At 38.4% G+C, this 17,459-nt stretch overlaps 1 long non-coding RNA gene and 1 pseudogene across 1 annotated transcript; both read right to left on the bottom strand.

Annotated features, from left to right (window-relative positions):
• Nucleotides 1-79: 79 nt before the first annotated feature.
• LOC116060699 lies at nucleotides 80-17,435 on the bottom strand (annotated as a pseudogene).
• On the bottom strand, nucleotides 3,502-5,537 carry LOC116060701. Its single transcript, XR_004107557.2, has 2 exons — nucleotides 3,937-5,537; nucleotides 3,502-3,876 (listed from the first exon to the last, which is right to left on the bottom strand). It is a non-coding gene; the product is annotated as an uncharacterized LOC116060701 (long non-coding RNA).
• Nucleotides 17,436-17,459: the final 24 nt, after the last annotated feature.

The raw sequence follows: 17,459 nt of genomic DNA, 5'->3' as shown, positions 1-17,459 counted from the left end.
CATCGTTGCTCTATCATTCTCACAAACGCTGGAAAAGCAAAACACATAAATGCAAAAATAATAATAATACAAAATAAATAAATAACAAATGTGAATCATTTCACACATTTATTTGAAAGAATAGTCATACTTTGCAGGTTCTGTCAGGATACATGTCTCAGAAAAGACACACACATTTACTGACGCTCGTGTCATATAGAAATTGAAGAATATACACATTTAACCAAAAACTCACATCCTTGAGTGACAGGCTAAAGCTGCCCACCCTGTATGATTATTTAATAACCAGTTTCAACACCACCAATAATTTGGGTGGAAGAGATAGTATATACACACCACACACAAAGAGAAAGAGAGACAGAGAGAGAGAGTATAAAGCTGCTCTGGTGATCACATTGGTTGGTTTTTTACCACTTCTCTATACAAAAAGTGGTGCACTTACATTCTCCTGGCTGACTTTAAAACATCTTTGGAATATACAATCTTTGCAGTTTACAAATACACATACAAACAGAGGGAAATAAAGTTAATGCATTAATATGGACTATACATGTATGTATAGCAGAAATGCACATTTGGAGCACAATAGTAGCCTGAATACATTTAAAAAAAATACTTCAGAAATATATTTGAGTGGAGATCATTGGATAAATATGATCTCACTGGTGAGGTGACCAATTTAATATTTTAAGTCATCAACCAGCTCAGAGGACAGCTCTGTCTGCAAACTCATACTGTAGTCTTCAGTTAAACTGGTAATGAGACATTTCTAATATATTCTCATTAAAATTCCACAAAAAAGGTAAGTTATTGTATCTGATAGTAACGTAACTGTTTTTTTTTCTGTACATACAGAGAATGTTATACTACAATGAAGTTGTGTATTGGCTCAGACTCCCAACAATGCAGTGGGAAATCACAGTAAACAAAGGGAAATAAGTAAAGAAAAACGTATGCTATACAGTGTCTGTAATATAAATAAAACATATGACGCTCTCACACAGATGTGTCAGGAAAAGGCTAGGTCCTCTTTCCACAGCATATGGCAGCTGAGTACAGTACACAAGTCTCACATGAATGAATTTCACAGGCAGGGTAGCATGTGTGAACCCAACAAGCAGCAAATGGTTAAACAATGAATGAACTTATAAAAACAGAGAAAAGACGACTTTAAGGCATGTGCGTAGGTCCAGCGTAAGGCAAACAGCAGAGAAAAATGTAAAAACAAACACAGAAATAGAGATTTAGTAACACTGAGTTCACAGTACCTCAAAGTAACCAAGTAACCATTGAGAACTGGCATGATGCCCACCCAAAATGTGATATGCATTGGTGCACATACATTGTGTTCTGTATCAAAGGCTTTTTAAAAATATTTATCATATGTCTTTGTCTATTATAAAGTCAACAGAGAAAGTTGCATCTCTGCCATCCAGTTTTCAAACTATTACATATATTTAACCAGGTGGGTGACAGGTTGATCAAACACATCACAAAACTCAAAGAGTCGGGAATGTTCATATATCATATGTTCATATTCATATGAGGCAAAACAAAAAGTAACCCAAATGAGGGGGCACCATCCAAAATGAAGATCCCGAAAGAATGGCTTGGCGTATGGCCTAGAGAAGCTAGAGTTTTGCTGGTGGTCAGCAGAAGTGGATCAGATGATTAACATTTAGTTTAACAATAGTGAGAGGTGAGTTAGTGTGTGGTGCGACTCCAGTGAAGGTCTGAATCAGTCTTGATGTTTTAGACCGTCTCATCCTATCCCATCCTAAGCTGTTCATTATGTAAACACCTCACACTAAAATATAACTGCTGCTTGAGAAAAAGTGGATTTAAAAGATAAGGCTGTAAGTAATCCAGTCAGTACTGTCAATTGTCTGTTGCAGCATTAATGACATTTACCTTTTAGTTAAACAGCAAACTTAATTGCCAACACATTCAAAAGAATCCCACACGTGTATGTATGTTTGGACTTTTACAATAAAAATGTGAAATCAGTCCAGGTGGCTTCTTTGGAGTCACCTGGACTCTAAAATTGGCTTTATATTAAAGGGTTTGTGTGCTTTTAGGAAGTTTTAATCCCTGAAGCAGAGAAAAACCCCACCCTTTTGGTCACATTACCACCTAAGGGTTACAAGAAAAGACATAAAAAAATATATAGTCAATTGTGTTGAGTAACCAAAAAGAAAATGTAATAATAATATGATTAGACAGCAATGTAGTTGAGGAACCCGTTGCTATTGAAGAGCTTGGCTGAATGATTCCTCAAGTAGAGAGGCTATTTTGTTTTGGTCCACCTGTAAAGAGAACACAAACGTTTCAACAAACCTGGACATTAAAAACTGTTTATCAATAAAATCCATTCAGGGAATTAAGTAATTAAGACAAAAGCCTACATATTCTGTAGCACAGGGATTCCCAACCTTTTTGGTCTTAGGTACCCCAACAGCCCTGTCAGATGAACTCACGTACTCCTTCATCGATTCCCAATGTGTGTTCCAAATGTATAACACTATTCATTATATAAAACAAGTTTTCATAAAATTGAACTGTCAATATTAAGGTTGGTTTGGTCAGCAATACTACTACTAGCCTACTAGGCTACTACTACTAAAGTGAAGCTGAATATCTCAACCATTTATCTACTAACGTTTCTTTTAGCTAACTATTTATGTATCCAGTACATTACTTATGACTAATCTGGTCTAAACTGTTTAGCCATTACTTTTAGCTATCTGTTCAAATGTCTGTGCTTGCTTGCTAACTAGTTTTCTCTTACCTAATTTCAACATGTTCAAATTACAGCGGTAGAGCTCTACAATCTTACCACGTACCCCCTGGCAACAGGAGAAGTACCCCCTGGGGTACACGTACCCCTGGTTGGGAATCTCTGCTCTAGCACACACAATAGGGATAAAGTGACTATATAACCTTAACGTGGGTAGGTGAGTGGGCACAAGAGTACATATGTAGCAGTAAATGTGCATAAGGCTCATAAGGGGGAAGGTGTGTTTGTGTTGGAGGGTATATAGGAGAGTCAGGGGTCACCTCGCCTTTTAAAATCAACTGAATTTTCAGAGTTTGGTACAGAAATAGCACGCTTACCTACAGTATCACCCACACACATTTGCCTGCAGACACACACACACACACACACACACACAAAAATCTCTCTTTAACACACAAAACACCCACCTCACTGATTAAGCCCAGCTGCACCAACTCTTCAGCCAACTCTTGAACATTCTCATCTGAAACACACACAAGCACAGTTAATAACAGTAATTCATAGACATGTAACATCACCTTCATTATCATCAACGCTACCAGTCACGTACTCTCTCTCATTAAGTTAAGCAAATACTATAACGCACACACCTACAACCACTGGTGTTGCTCTTTGCATCTCTGTACCCATTTTGTTCCTGTGGACATCTAGCGAAGTGAAATTATGTAATATCCAATACTGTTAAAAAGGACAGATAGTCTAGATTGGGAGTCATCTGGCAGGAAATATGAAAAAGCCAACATGTTTCAACCAGCATGGTCTTCATTAGGACATGATCTGTTAAAACATGTTAGCTTTTTAAATATTCTTCTTCAGCCTTGCTATTTAAGGCTTAACGATTTAATGGACAGTCCTTAGCCGGTTCTCTCTTTTCCTTTTTAGTTACACCAGCAGTAGTGTCAATAATCATGTTAATGTTACAATGCAGCTGCAAAACCTTTTGTTCTGTAAACTCAAACTCATGCTCTGACTATGCTATTCCTCTGACGGCTTACATTACATGAAAGTGTAAGGACTCACTACCTTTAGTGAAAGTTTAAGGCAGGTTAAGGGGAAGTTAGTACCTTAAAAAAACTGAACTACAAGTAAACTACAAAGGGAGTCAACCGAAGTCTAGAAAATGATATGCAAGGTTGCACAACATATGAAAACATGCTGGATTTTACTTGACTTAAACATTGGGAAAATACATTTAGAACAAATCAGCATTGAATTTGTGATATAATATATATAACTTTTGATGCCTACTTTCTCCTGAAAACTTTAAGATACACCTTCATAACAATAATTATAACAAACTTGTTTTCAAAAAATATATATTATCTTTTGCAACTAAGTGTTTTTTTTTTTTACTTTTATTTTAGTTACCCTCAAACTGACATTCTTTTCTTGCGCCCTGTGAGGAGTTGTCATGGTCTACCGGTTTTTAATAACCTAGCTGTCCATTTACAACTACATCAGGAATGTGGCTGGGACAAGACAAACAATTGGAGGAGAAAACTTTGACATTAAAAAAAGAAAAACACCAGCAGCCCACAGCTATATGATGAAGGGATTGATATTGGAGCTGCGTAAGAGTCTTCCTTGCTTGTTTGCATCTTGTAGTCTGACATACAATAAAGGTTTTGAGGAAAAAAACAAGCTTTGTGAATAGGGTTCAATTGAAGTAGGGTGTAGAAGAGCCACGCAAAAGGCCAAAGGGGTGAAATGTAAAAGGCTCAGTGAGCTAGTGACCCTGCACAGCGTTACTTTGGACTTTGGCATGTTGATAAGTAAAGCTTTAAAGAATATCCCCTGATAAAAGCTAGAGGGACTGTTTACAAAGAGGGCAGGGTGTGTCTATGATGTGAAGTTACAGTATGTGTGCCATTGGTATTAAGGTGTGAGAGTGCAAGAGAAGACATGATGTGAGAAACAGAGGGAGAAAGAAAGAGCAGAAGAGATAAAGTCAAGTGAATGTGTGTGAGTCTGAGACAGGGAGAAGAAAGCCTGGGAAGAGATGGTCAGATTTTGACACAGGAGGTGACAGCTGTCAGCTGCAGCCTTTCACAGGGCAGGCATTCCCCACAAGCCTGCAACATTATACATGCCTACCATACCTGTGTGTGCATGTGCACATTGGGTCATACATTATTCTGACCATTGCAACAGTTGTGTTGCGTTCTTGTCTCGTTTGCCTTCCTTTGGGTTCTAGTCCACCGCACAAAATTGAGATGAAAATCCTCAATTTCAAATAAATTAATTCAATAAGTAAAACATTTAGAATTTGTCAAGGAGAGCCATTGTTGGTATCAAGACAATGTTTTAAACAGATCGCATGCCTATTGGGGTTTGAAAAGCGACTATGGCCAGTAAAAAACTATTCCAGAATGTATCCATCCAGATAAATTTGTCCAAAATAGGAGGTGCAAGGTTTTCATGACACATAAGCGACAGTTAGTCTCCCTGCCTAAAATAGTCTTGCATACTGTATTTTGTGACGCCATTCGAGTTCGTTAAAACTCTCTCTGGAATCTCACTCTCCTACATGCCTCAGTGCACACATATGGAGAGGTACTGTATATTAAAACTCTGTGTGTGATCAAATCTAATAGTACAGTGGACCTCGCTATGCAGTAATTCATACAGACATAACCTAATCATTTATCATCACCTCAAGTCAAATTGAATTCTAACGTTAACCCAAGTTGTAAAACTAAACTGTCCAGATGGACAAAATGACCACACTTCATAAAAACCTCCTTCTTTGAAGGCGATTCAAAGCACAAATGCAGACATACACGTTATGCCCTCCCCAATCCCATAAGGATACTGTATGCTTTCTGGTATTGATATTTTACACACATGTAGAAGTACTTAGCCTAGAAATCTAGACGCACCCGTCTAGCAACTCTCCGTTGGCTTGCGAGCTGGAAAAATCAAATTCTGGTCAGGCCAATCACATCGTGTATAGAGTCGGTGGGCGGGCTTAACATAATGACGGCAGAGTTGCGACGGTTCCGCGTGAATTCCCTGCTACTTGGAAACAAAGAAGATGGCTGCTGCTGCTGGCGAACAGCGGTATTTCGAATCGGCTTTGGCCGCGACTCTGGAAGAGTTGGAGTTAAGCTTTTCTTTGAGAAAAGAACAAAGAATGGCACTGAAGTCATTCTTAAAAAAGGAAGATGTGTTCGGAGTTTTGCCGACCGGATACGGTAAAAGTTTAACCTATCAACTAGCGTTGCTCTGGTTGGTTGTAGCGCTATCCTATTGCGTGCAGAGGGAATTTGAAAGACAACTGTTTATCCCGCCCCTGGGATTGAGCCCTGCCAATGGTGAGTTCCCAGACCCAACATCTTGATGTGGGTCTGGCTTGTCAGGCTAAGAAGTACTTGTATGGGGACACAATGTAACACACACACACACACACACACACACACACACACACACACACACACACACACACACACACACACACACACACACACACACACACACCTGAAAGAATGGCCTCAAATCCTCCTATCTTCCCCTAATCTCACCTATGCAGGACACACCTTCCAACAATATCAAATGATCATCTAATTGCAGGAACAACTTTAATATTGACTGGTTGGAAATGTTTTGTTAATTGTTAATTAAAGATATTCTCCCCAATTTTGTTGTAGCACCCAACAGCACGCCCAAATCAAATCTTTCAAGTCACTTTTGACGTAATAAAACTTTACTGTGAATGTGGGAGCACGATAACAAAATTACTGACTGTACCTTCGAGCTTACAGAGTGATAGTGATTAAGTGTCAGTGTGTGATGAATAGGTGGTCTTAGGGCTGTGCAATTAATCTAATTTTGATCACAAAAACAATGTAAACTAGAAAAATGATTATTTTGCACATTACATTTTGCAAGTAAACTCTTATTTTGTCCCGTGTTCTGAAGGGGAATTCAAAAAGTTCAACGGTAAAAGTATTAAGGGAAATTTTGACAGTTCAAGGTGTTTTCACTGTTGATTTGTTTAACTGTTCACTGTTTCCTAAGTTCATTAAATGCAACATCTTTCCAAAAGTCAATGAGTAATTGTGTTAAATAATCATGATTTCAAAATTGATCAAAATAATTGTGATTATGATTTTTTCCATAATCAAGTAGCCCTAGGTGGTCTTACGAGGTAACATGTCACAGCTTAGATGTCTATTCAGTTTGTCCTCCAGTTTCAGCAGTAATGTTAGCTAAAAGGAGAGAAAGACAACAACAGACACAATTATTATTATTCTTATAATATCATGTTGCATTTTGAATTAGTTAATTGATCAATTAGTAATAAATGATCAACCTATACATATTATTAATGAGACTTACATGATACTTGGTTCCCTCCTCGACAGATTCAACATTACACTGCATATGAATGACCTGCAGAAGAAGTATGGATAGTATGAATGGTTCTCAACTAATGTTGAGATTTCAGAACAGTATTTTACTCCAGCAAATACACAGTATGCATCTTGATTCAGTGAGTGATCGTGAAAATTAAGGAATTTTAGCATCAGGATGATTACTTGTTAAATGTCACCATTGTTATTGTATCTCCCTAATGTAATATGCAGTATAATCTGTTGTACGCACCCGCCGTGTCTCGAGCTCTGCAGGTTCAGGGGTGGGGGATTTGACCAAGGGAACGACAATGGGAGATTTAACAGTCTCCTGTTGAGGCTCTTGAGGACAGGGCAGCCTGAACGCCGTCATCGGATAAATACCGTTCCTGATCCAGGGAAGGAGAGGTGGAGAAAACATTATAGAAAGAAGAAAAAAAATAGAAAGAGGGGAGAAAAAAAATGGGAGTTATATAGAGTACAACATACAATTAAAGCTGCAAGCAGCGATGAACGGGCCCTCGCCTTCTTGCAGTCGGGGGTACTGGCAGACGCCACATCACATGTAGACCACACATTCTAAGTTTCATGTAAATCGGAATAACTTTTGCCAAGATACAACCGTTCATGTTTTAACAGCCTCCTACAGGAAGTTGTTCCTCCATAACTTGCGCATTGTTTTAGCTATCAAAATTCTTTTGATAACTTTTAGTCACGAGGGTCCACCGAGTCTATATCCAAGTTTTCGTGCAGATTGGACTCACGGCCCAGGAGGACAAAGTATGTTTCCCATATATTGCGATGTGGCTAATTAATAAAAAAATTTCTAACAGCGCTATCTAATGGCCGATTCACTCTAAATTTGTGATGGATGCTCAAGCCCCTATGTGGAACAACTCTGTCATATTTGGTGTCAATCGGAATAAATCTTGGAAAGATACACAACTTCCTGTTTCGCCAGCCCCCTACAGGAAGTTGGTCCTCTGTAACTTCCGCATTGTGTTAGCTATCAAAATTCTTTTGATAACTTTTTGTCATGAGGGTCCACCGAGTCTACGTGTACATTTTTGTGCAGATGGGACTCACGCTCTAGTAGGAGTTAAAAAAAAGTAGGTTTCGCTCAAAGCAAATTTGCTAATTAATTAAAAAAATGAAAACAGCGCCATCTAAAGGCCGATTGACGCCATATTTGGCACACAGCCTCATTGGCACATGAGGAACAACTGTTCTAAGTTTTGTGTCCATTGGAATAGCCATTGGCAAGATACAACTGTTCCTGTTTCCACACCCACCTACAGGAAGTTGGTCCTCTGTAACTTGCGCATTGTGTTAGCTATCAATATTCTTTTGATAACTTTTTGTCACGAGGGTCCTCCGAGTCTATATGCAAGTTTTCGTGCCGATCGGACTCACGCCCCAGGAGTAGTTAGACAGAGTAGGCTTCCCATATATCAATATTTTGCTGATTAATTAAAAAAAAAATAAAACAGCGCCATCTAATGGCTGATTGACGCCAAGTTTGGCACAGATGCTAAACCGGCCATGCCAAACAACCTTGTCAAGTTTCGGGGCAATCGGAATAATTGTTGCCAAGATAACGCAACTTCCTGTTTATAGAGGAAGTTGCTGTAGCTTGCGCATTTTTTCAACTATCAAAATTCTCTGGATAACTTTTCGTCATGAGGGTCAACAGATACTACCTGCAAAGATTCAAGAAGATTGAAATCACGGCCTAGGACGAGTTCGAAAGAATATAAAACACATGAAAAATGAATAATTAAAAATGGCCGCCTTCCGGTTGGGCGGAGCTAATGAAGGTAAATGGGAAATATGTCCGCAATGATTAGAGCAATATGGGTATTATGTGCCACAAAAATGTGCCCAAGTGCTAAAACCAATTAGGGGGCGCTATAGAGCAACCATACCACTCCTAAGCCTAAATGTGAATTCAGATGAAAGAGTTTACTATTGTGCACATGGCTGCAAAATCTTGAGAGTTTTTGTGCATCCTAAAGTCCTCAAACAAGTGTTCGTAAAATGAAGATTTTTACACGAAAACCAATATTTCGGAAATTATAGAATTTTGTAATTTTTTCTAAAAATAGCACCATGGACTTGAAGATGAGACCTATGTTCCCTCAAAAGTTGGTATATTAACTTATTACTTTTGTCCAATTTAAGGTGCACGTTAGGGGGCGCTATGGAGCCCCCTGGCAACGCCCGAGCCCAATCACTACAGAGCTTTGCAATTATTCACCAGTTGTGACGTGTGCAAATTTTTGTGAGTTTTCGTGAATGCTAACCCCCTCAAAAATGCAATGAGGAATTGGTAAAAATAATAATAATAATAATCTTATGAAAAACAGTAGGTTCCTTCGCACTTTCGTGCTCGGGCCCTAAAAATTATGAAAAAGTTTGAGGTAGGAAAAGTCAGAATCTGAAGAAGAGTTGAAAGAGATGAGGTGGAAAATGAGAAAAATGTTGTACTATAATATAAGAAAACCAAACATGTAACCACATATTTCTTTGTTTCCCTTTCCATATTGTTGAAACTAAACAACTTAACAACCCTAATTACAAAATGTGTCCCACAAAAGTAACACACTAGTCAATAACTAATCAAAAATAAGGGAATTCCTTAACATTTATCAAAACCTTGGTCAGGACCCAGAATTAATGTTTTAGGAGGGTATTATACCATATTAAGATTTGATCATATTTTATAAAGTGATGAAAGATGCACCACAATAGTCAGATGGTCCCATACTGCCCCCATGTGGCTGGATAGTGTTTATCTTAAGGCCTTAAGGAAATTGAGAGTACAACTGATCATGCTTTAGTCTTGCATTGCCAGGCCTTCCTCCACAGCGCTGCGGAGGAGGGTCTGGCGAGTCCACACAGCATTCTGGGATGGGAGAAAAACATGCTCTGGTTTATTGGCATTTCTTTAAACCAATCACAATCGTCTTGGGTGGCGCAAAGCGCCAGACAGAGCAACGACGCTTCTGCAAAATATCCTCGGGAAAGGAACTTGTTTTGGTGGAACACGTGTACGTTCAAAGGTTGTTTTAGTCGTGCAACAGAAAACTCAGATTGGACAGATGGTCTAGCTAGCTGTCTGGATTTACCCTGCAGAGATCTGAGGAGCAGTTTACCATAGTCCTCATAAATCCACCGGAGTTTAAAATGCCAACACAAAGAAAGCCCAAGGTAACGGCCTAAATGAGGGAAATCCGGCGGAATTTCCGGCAGCACCAGAGCAATCCCGGAAGTGAAACGTCGTCGATATAAACTAATCATGCTTAGATTTTTGCTGGTCGCTGCTTTGCTTCTTACCTCACATCCTCCAGGAATTTATCAAGCTCCAAGGCAGGAAACTGTGAAAGCCTACAGAAGAAAAAAAAAAAATCAGATACTAAAGTTTGAGGTCTTTACACCGCAGACATTTAAAATAAGATAATATAATATTACCAACAAACTCAAAAATTGAGGATTTACATATATACGAGTAATAAAAACAGTATGTAGGACGCATACCAACAAATAATATTAGTAATAATTCACCTGTCTGCCATTATATTGATATACATATCTTCTTGTACTGAACATATTCAGAACGAAAGAATAACATCAATGCTGTTGCTATTAAAACTAAATACCTCTATTTGAATAACTACTGTTACTATTTATGCTGTATCTAGCAGACGCTGATCGACACTAAATTATCGACTCCTCCTAAATTGTGGATACCAAGCTTAGCGTCCTTACTTAAGCTGAATGTCGTCTTTTATTTCAGCGATGACCAGGTTGGGGTCCAGGTTCTTAGTAATCTCCTCCAGGGCATTCTCAGGAATCATGTCTAGACAATTATAAACCATTAAGAACTGATTAGGTGATACTGGTTGTTAAGACATCCCTTTAAATTGATTCAGGTTCAGCAGCACCTCTTCCTGGTAAGGAAGCTCACAAGTTTTAACTCTAGCTTAAGTCACTTATTTGGTCAGTCTTCTTTTTAACATTTTATCCTCATAAAGCAAATCAAAATGACTAAATCTGTTTTTCTGTGTCTTTTGTATGTGTAGGCTATGTTAGAGACTTACGGTGGTGGCTGACAATACAATGCGCAGCCAGAAGTTTTAGCAGCGGTACTTCAAACAGAGCTTGGTTAAACAGTAGTTCTCGGGCTGTAGGCCTTGTGCTGGGATCACACTCGAGACACTTCTGGATTAACTCCTACAAAAACAAACATCTGGGTTACATACTTCTAGAAAAACATCTGGTGGCAAATGGGACTTTCAAATAAACACAACAAGACACATGGTTAGCTATGTGTTGATCAACTAATCATTTGTTTTAGAAAAGAGTGTAAGAGTAGAGTTTAAAAACCAAATAGTATCTTCCACACTGCAGCTGAGCACTCACACACACTCTCACACACTCACACACTCACACACTCACACACACACACACACACACACACTCTCACACACTCTCACACACTCTCACACACACTCTCTCACACACACACACACACACACACACACACACACACACCCTTTGCAGTGGGTCCTCCAGTAACTGTATGGCATTGTTGATGGCCTCCTGAGAAACGAAAGAGGACTCTCCATTCCCCTGGATTTCCAAGAGCGCCATCTGCAACACACCAACACACGTTAACATATTGCTTTAAAGGTCCGATTTTATGCTCATTTTCAGGTCCATACTATTTCTATTCTGTTCATACTATTGGGTTTTAATAGTACATGTTTACACACTTTAATGTTTAGTAAACCAATTATTCAGTATTGATCACTGTCAGTCTGAATATATCTGTATATTGTATATTGTATACTGTATCTGTCTCTTTAAGCCCCCCTCCCGAAAAAGCCCAGGCTGCTCTGATTGGTCAGCGTTTCTGGGTCTTCCACATCTGCGCTCTCGGAGTCTCTGCATCGTCATCGCAGCCGGGGAATGACTGCAACAGCACTGTAGCAGCACGTTCTACCTACATATTGTATAGTTGTGACAGTACAACCGTACGTAAGTCCTGATGGCTCGTTTAAAGGCAGTGTTTCTGAATACTGGCTGTGTGCATTTCTCTGTGGATTGAGCATTTTGATACATTTACAATATTAACATAGCACCTCGACCTGCTTTATAATCAAAAAATGGAACTGTTGTTACAATATGCGATCGGGTTCAGGCCATTCTATCATCTATCATCATGGGTCCCATCTCACCTCTAAGGCACACATGCCAAACGAGTAGATGTCTACAGCCGTGGTGACATCGTCAACAGCTACGATGAGAGAAGGAATAAAAAAGAAAAGAATATGTACAGATATTATATATCGTAGACCTAAATGTGCCCTTCACCCGTCAAGTTGCAAAAGTTTGCATCAAATGCTTGGTCAGATTTTTAGTCTTGTTTACTTCTTCTTTGATGAGATATTTTATGATTTAAATACATTTTAGATTTTATTTAGACAAAGCTTTTGCATAGTTGATTATGGTAAGATGCTATTCAATACTGTTATACTCTGCTATATTATGTTAATGGCTTAAATGGTTAAAACAAATTTAACAATAACAATCATTAAACTAAGGAATTGTACCTACATACCCTACTTCTATTGTGTTACGTCAATATATGATTTAATTTTGTGAGAAACAACACACTTTAGAACACAGAAGTTAATATCTTATGACATCTTTTCAATATATCTGTATCATCCAGTTTACTCTGGAGGTCAGGAAACCGCCAACATCAGTAAGAATAACAAAGACTATTAAGGGTAATTTTGGTCATGTCTACCTCCATATTCTGGAGCATAGAAGTGCAAGTTCTTCTGTTCCTCGTGACACGTCTTCACATGGTTATTAATGGTGTCTGGGGCAACTGCAGATGAGACAGGAGGAGAGAATATGGAGGATATATAGAAGTAGGAAGGAGAACAGTGAGGGAAAGTGAATAAGCAAGAATGAACAAGAGGTAGGGACAAAAGGGGGGGGGGGGGGAATCTTTTATATATTAATATTTAATATTATCTTTACATTGTGTAAATTATAGTGTGGGATGTTAAAGGGTTTGAAGGGGGGGATCTTTAGCAGAAGAAAAACGTTTGTGGCTGGACTTTAGTCATTGCAGTATGTGTGTACAGACAACAGTTGTTTTCTAAACCACAGTACACACCACTTTGTCCACATCCTATACATTGTGCAGGGGTTATTTCGGTACACGAGAAAAGAGATATTGCCACCATTTTTGTCACATGAGAATTCTTGATTGTGTAGTCCTGAGTGAGACTGTTACTGTTGTACATACAACACTGGTACTGTGTAATCATGGAAATTCACTGACATTTCCGGTCTTTAAATCCATAATTTAGTATAATTTGACTCCACCAACAGTGCTTCAGCACCTAACCCTGTAGGATGAAACCTGCGTAACTCTATACCTGATCCGATCTTGATGAGCCCGTTGTGTTGGATAAAGATGGTGTCACAAGTCAGGTTGCCATGGATGATGGGAGGGTCACATGAGTGGAGATAACTGCAGTACAGAGAGAAACGTGCACAAATACAAACTCCATTAGAAAGGGGTTGGGTTGTTTTACATGTGAGTGCATTTTCCTGTGAGTGACCATAATGAATTTAACATAATGTCTGAAAACCGGAAACCAACCTGAGAGCAGACAGGATCTGTGTGCACCATCTCTTCCAAGCCTGTAGGACCATACACCTTATCAGAGCGCTTACTAGCTGGTTTCCAATATGGAGTAAGTATGGCTTACATAATGTGATTTAACTTTGGTCAAAACTGGTACACAGTATATTTGCAAATTCTTTCTTTTCTTTTTTTTTTGCCAATGGCCAGATGCCAAATAATGTGTAAACAAAATGATTGGTCCTCGCTTTGGAAATCCCATCTTATCCATGCTGTGATAAAGGGGCTTTCACTTTTCACAAGATGTGTAGATCATGTACAGCAAGACTTTCATATACCATGATTCTATTTTGGCAAATTTACATACAGTCATTTATTACCTTTTCATTCATGGTTTTGTGATTCTTCTTTGTCTTCTTTAGAAACTGCTTCAAGCTTCCTGATGACATATATTCAGTAATGAAAATCACCTGAGGGAGAGGAAGAAATTAGGGGAAACCATGTGTGTGTGTAACAAATAATACTTTTCCAGGTCTTATACTCACCCTGGCCCGGTTCTCCTTTGTGTCGGCCCAGTACTTGTGAAACTTGACGATATTTGCATGTTCCAAATGGATCAGGTTATCAAATACTGCCTTCACTTTCTCCTAAACATGCAGGAAAAACAAAGTATAACAAAGTATACATAACATGTTATAATACATATTTATATAACCACATTTACCTTAAGCATGAACTGTTCTGTGTCTGACTGATGAGTAATATGTCTCAAGGAACTATTGACGTGAACAAAGTATAAAGAATCATTATTTTCTCTCATGTTCTCATGTGGTTTTGACCTTCTGGTCTTTTTCTTAGACACCAAGGGAAACGGCAATTTATAATACACAACGCCAGAAATTATGTGACACTAGTAAACTGTACACAGATTATCACGTTAACAAACCTGGACAGTTTATAACTGCTTTATAACAACAGGACTTTTTATATATATTTTACACAAAAGGTAGACATGTTTTCCTTTGACTTAACTTAGTAAATGTTGTTAAAAAGATAATTTAATGCCAACAACAATATATCACTGACTCACAAAATCCATGATCCTTAAAATATGTCAATATTATTTTTAATTAAACTGGCATTGTTCAATAGTTTTTCAACATTACAGACCAAGAGCTGCATCACAGTCACCCCTATAACTTTGTGTGTATTAAAGTAAAAGAACCCAATCAATCTTTGTACTTTTTTATCCCACATATGTGCATGAACTACTGGAGGCACAAAAACATCTTTGAGTTTCTTTACCTGTTTTATTCCTCTATTATAACACTGGGTCTCACCTCCAGCAGTTTGAAGTTCTTCCTCTCGGAGATCATGACTTCATTCCAAACTACCTCTACCCCTTCCTCTGTGTCCATGGCCAAGTATGCAGCATCTATCCCTGGGACATTACGCTGATTCACCTACAGTAGAAGTGAACAGATAATAGCTTATGAGATATTATATTTTAATAGTGAAATGAAATACAAGACACAAAAACACTTAATTTGAAAAAAAGTAAATACTCCCATCAGAAAAACTTAGTTTTTAAAACTACTGAACAAGATCATCCACTAAAGAGGCACAATCCCCCTTTTGCCCATACTAAAATCTATTGATAGGATACACACTGGCTAGTTTGAGTCCAGTGTTGCCTTGATGATACTTACGACTTGTGTACTTACGTGTCTCTGATCAATAACATGAAAAAGGGGGATATTGACAATTACTAATATTATATTTTGACTCAGTATCTTGATACTGATAAATAATCTATTAACCTGAACCCTTTTGCACATGACTAATTACACTTTCATATAACATTTATTCCAAACAAGAAGGAAGTAATATGGTGTGTGAGATAAAACATTAGCAATTTGAAAATGATGGCCCAACATGTTGTTTATTTTATGCAGATAAAGATATTAGTATTAGTTCAGAATAGGGCTGGGGGATATGACCATATATTGTCAAAACCTTATAAAAAATGTCTATCATATATTATTCTATATCGTTTCTATCGTGATGTCGAAGAAAACTGTAGCCGTACTGCATTACGACAATATTTACGTCATTTGTACGACGCTCTACGCTCTGATCCTTGCACGCTATGTTAATTTAGCACTAAAGTTCCTAGAAAATACACAGTACCTTACATTTGTGAAGTATTTAATTCACACACGAGTATACAAAATAGGCTTTACCAAATGCTTATTTCATATAGTCTATTTATTTATTGAGTTACCAGAAAACATGCTATATCGTGATATATATCGTTATCGAGATATGAAATGACCTATATCAAAAGAGAAGATTTTGGCCATATTGCCCTAGTTCAGAATATTAATTTGATTAATTCTGCTTCATTCAAATGTAATGCAGTCTTTAACTGTAGAAAAATGATCTATGATCTACATCACAATATTACTGCATCCATTAATCCAGTCAACTGAGCTTAATGACTCTGGTATAAATACTCAAGGGTCAAAAGTCACTTTGAATTTTTATTTATGCAGATACATGTGATGTGTCTTATAATAACTTTTAATTTAAGTTAAACTTTGTCCATCATTTTCACTTGACAACATCAAAGCACAGCTTCCTGGCCGTCCTTACCTCTTCTCTGCGTTTCTGCCAGCGGCCACAGGGACTCTCTTCCAGGATCTCTGACTCATCTTCACTCTCATCCTCATCCTCCGTTGCTGTGGTGGCAGGAGGCTGTATGGAGGCCACAGGCGAAGACATAGATGCTCCACTTTCTACCTGTTGAATATTACTGGACATGTGTCCTGCTGTGACCTCTGGTTTGTTTCCCTCTGCACACGGAGGTCCTATCTCCTGTGCCTCCGACATCATGACACAAATTGTATGTTGCTGGCTTTCCTTCCCTATGAAGTAAAAGGAAGCCTCTTTGCTGCTTTCCACTTTCTCTGTTTGAGCTGGTCACACATCCATTTTCCTCTCTGGCCTGACTAGATAGAGACAAGATAGAGCTCAAGCAGGGGGGGGGGCTGTAAACAAATTACACATGTTTAGGTTCGTAACCTTTGGCAATAAAGTATCATCTTTTCAAACGTTATGTCGTATTTTGCCACTTAGCTTAACGTTAATTAACTGAGAGACGAACTTATGTCGTATGCTTTGCTGGTTGGACTCAGAGGCAGAGAAACATACTGTTACAGGACACTAAAACCTAATTCACTCATTCTAACTAACGTTAGCTACTGTAGCTAATTTAACTGTTGAAGGCTTTTGCTAAATGTTTAACGTTAGCTTAACTAGAGAAGTTCAGCCTCCCAGTGCTTTGCTAACTTTCCCCCGGCTAACAAGCTAATGAAAGGTAAATAACGTTAAACAAATGGCTAACATAAAGTTAAGTAACGTTAGCAATGCATAACATATCTTACCGTGGAGCAGAAGATTATCGCCGAATGAAGAGTCTTGGGTTACATACTGATAAAAAAGCAGTGGAAATAGATGAGTTTAGACAAAAACGCTAGCTAGTTCGTCATAAAATATGTTGTTGGGTTTTCACTCTTCTTGTCCCTCTCAGCAAAAGTGGGAGGGGCAGAGCAGCAGTTGGGGAGCGCCTCTTTGCGCGCAG

The sequence above is a fragment of the Sander lucioperca genome, chromosome 3 (assembly GCF_008315115.2).
Source record: "Sander lucioperca isolate FBNREF2018 chromosome 3, SLUC_FBN_1.2, whole genome shotgun sequence".
Classification (NCBI taxonomy): Eukaryota; Metazoa; Chordata; class Actinopteri; order Perciformes; family Percidae; genus Sander; species Sander lucioperca.
This window is presented reverse-complemented; position numbering and strand designations above follow the sequence as displayed.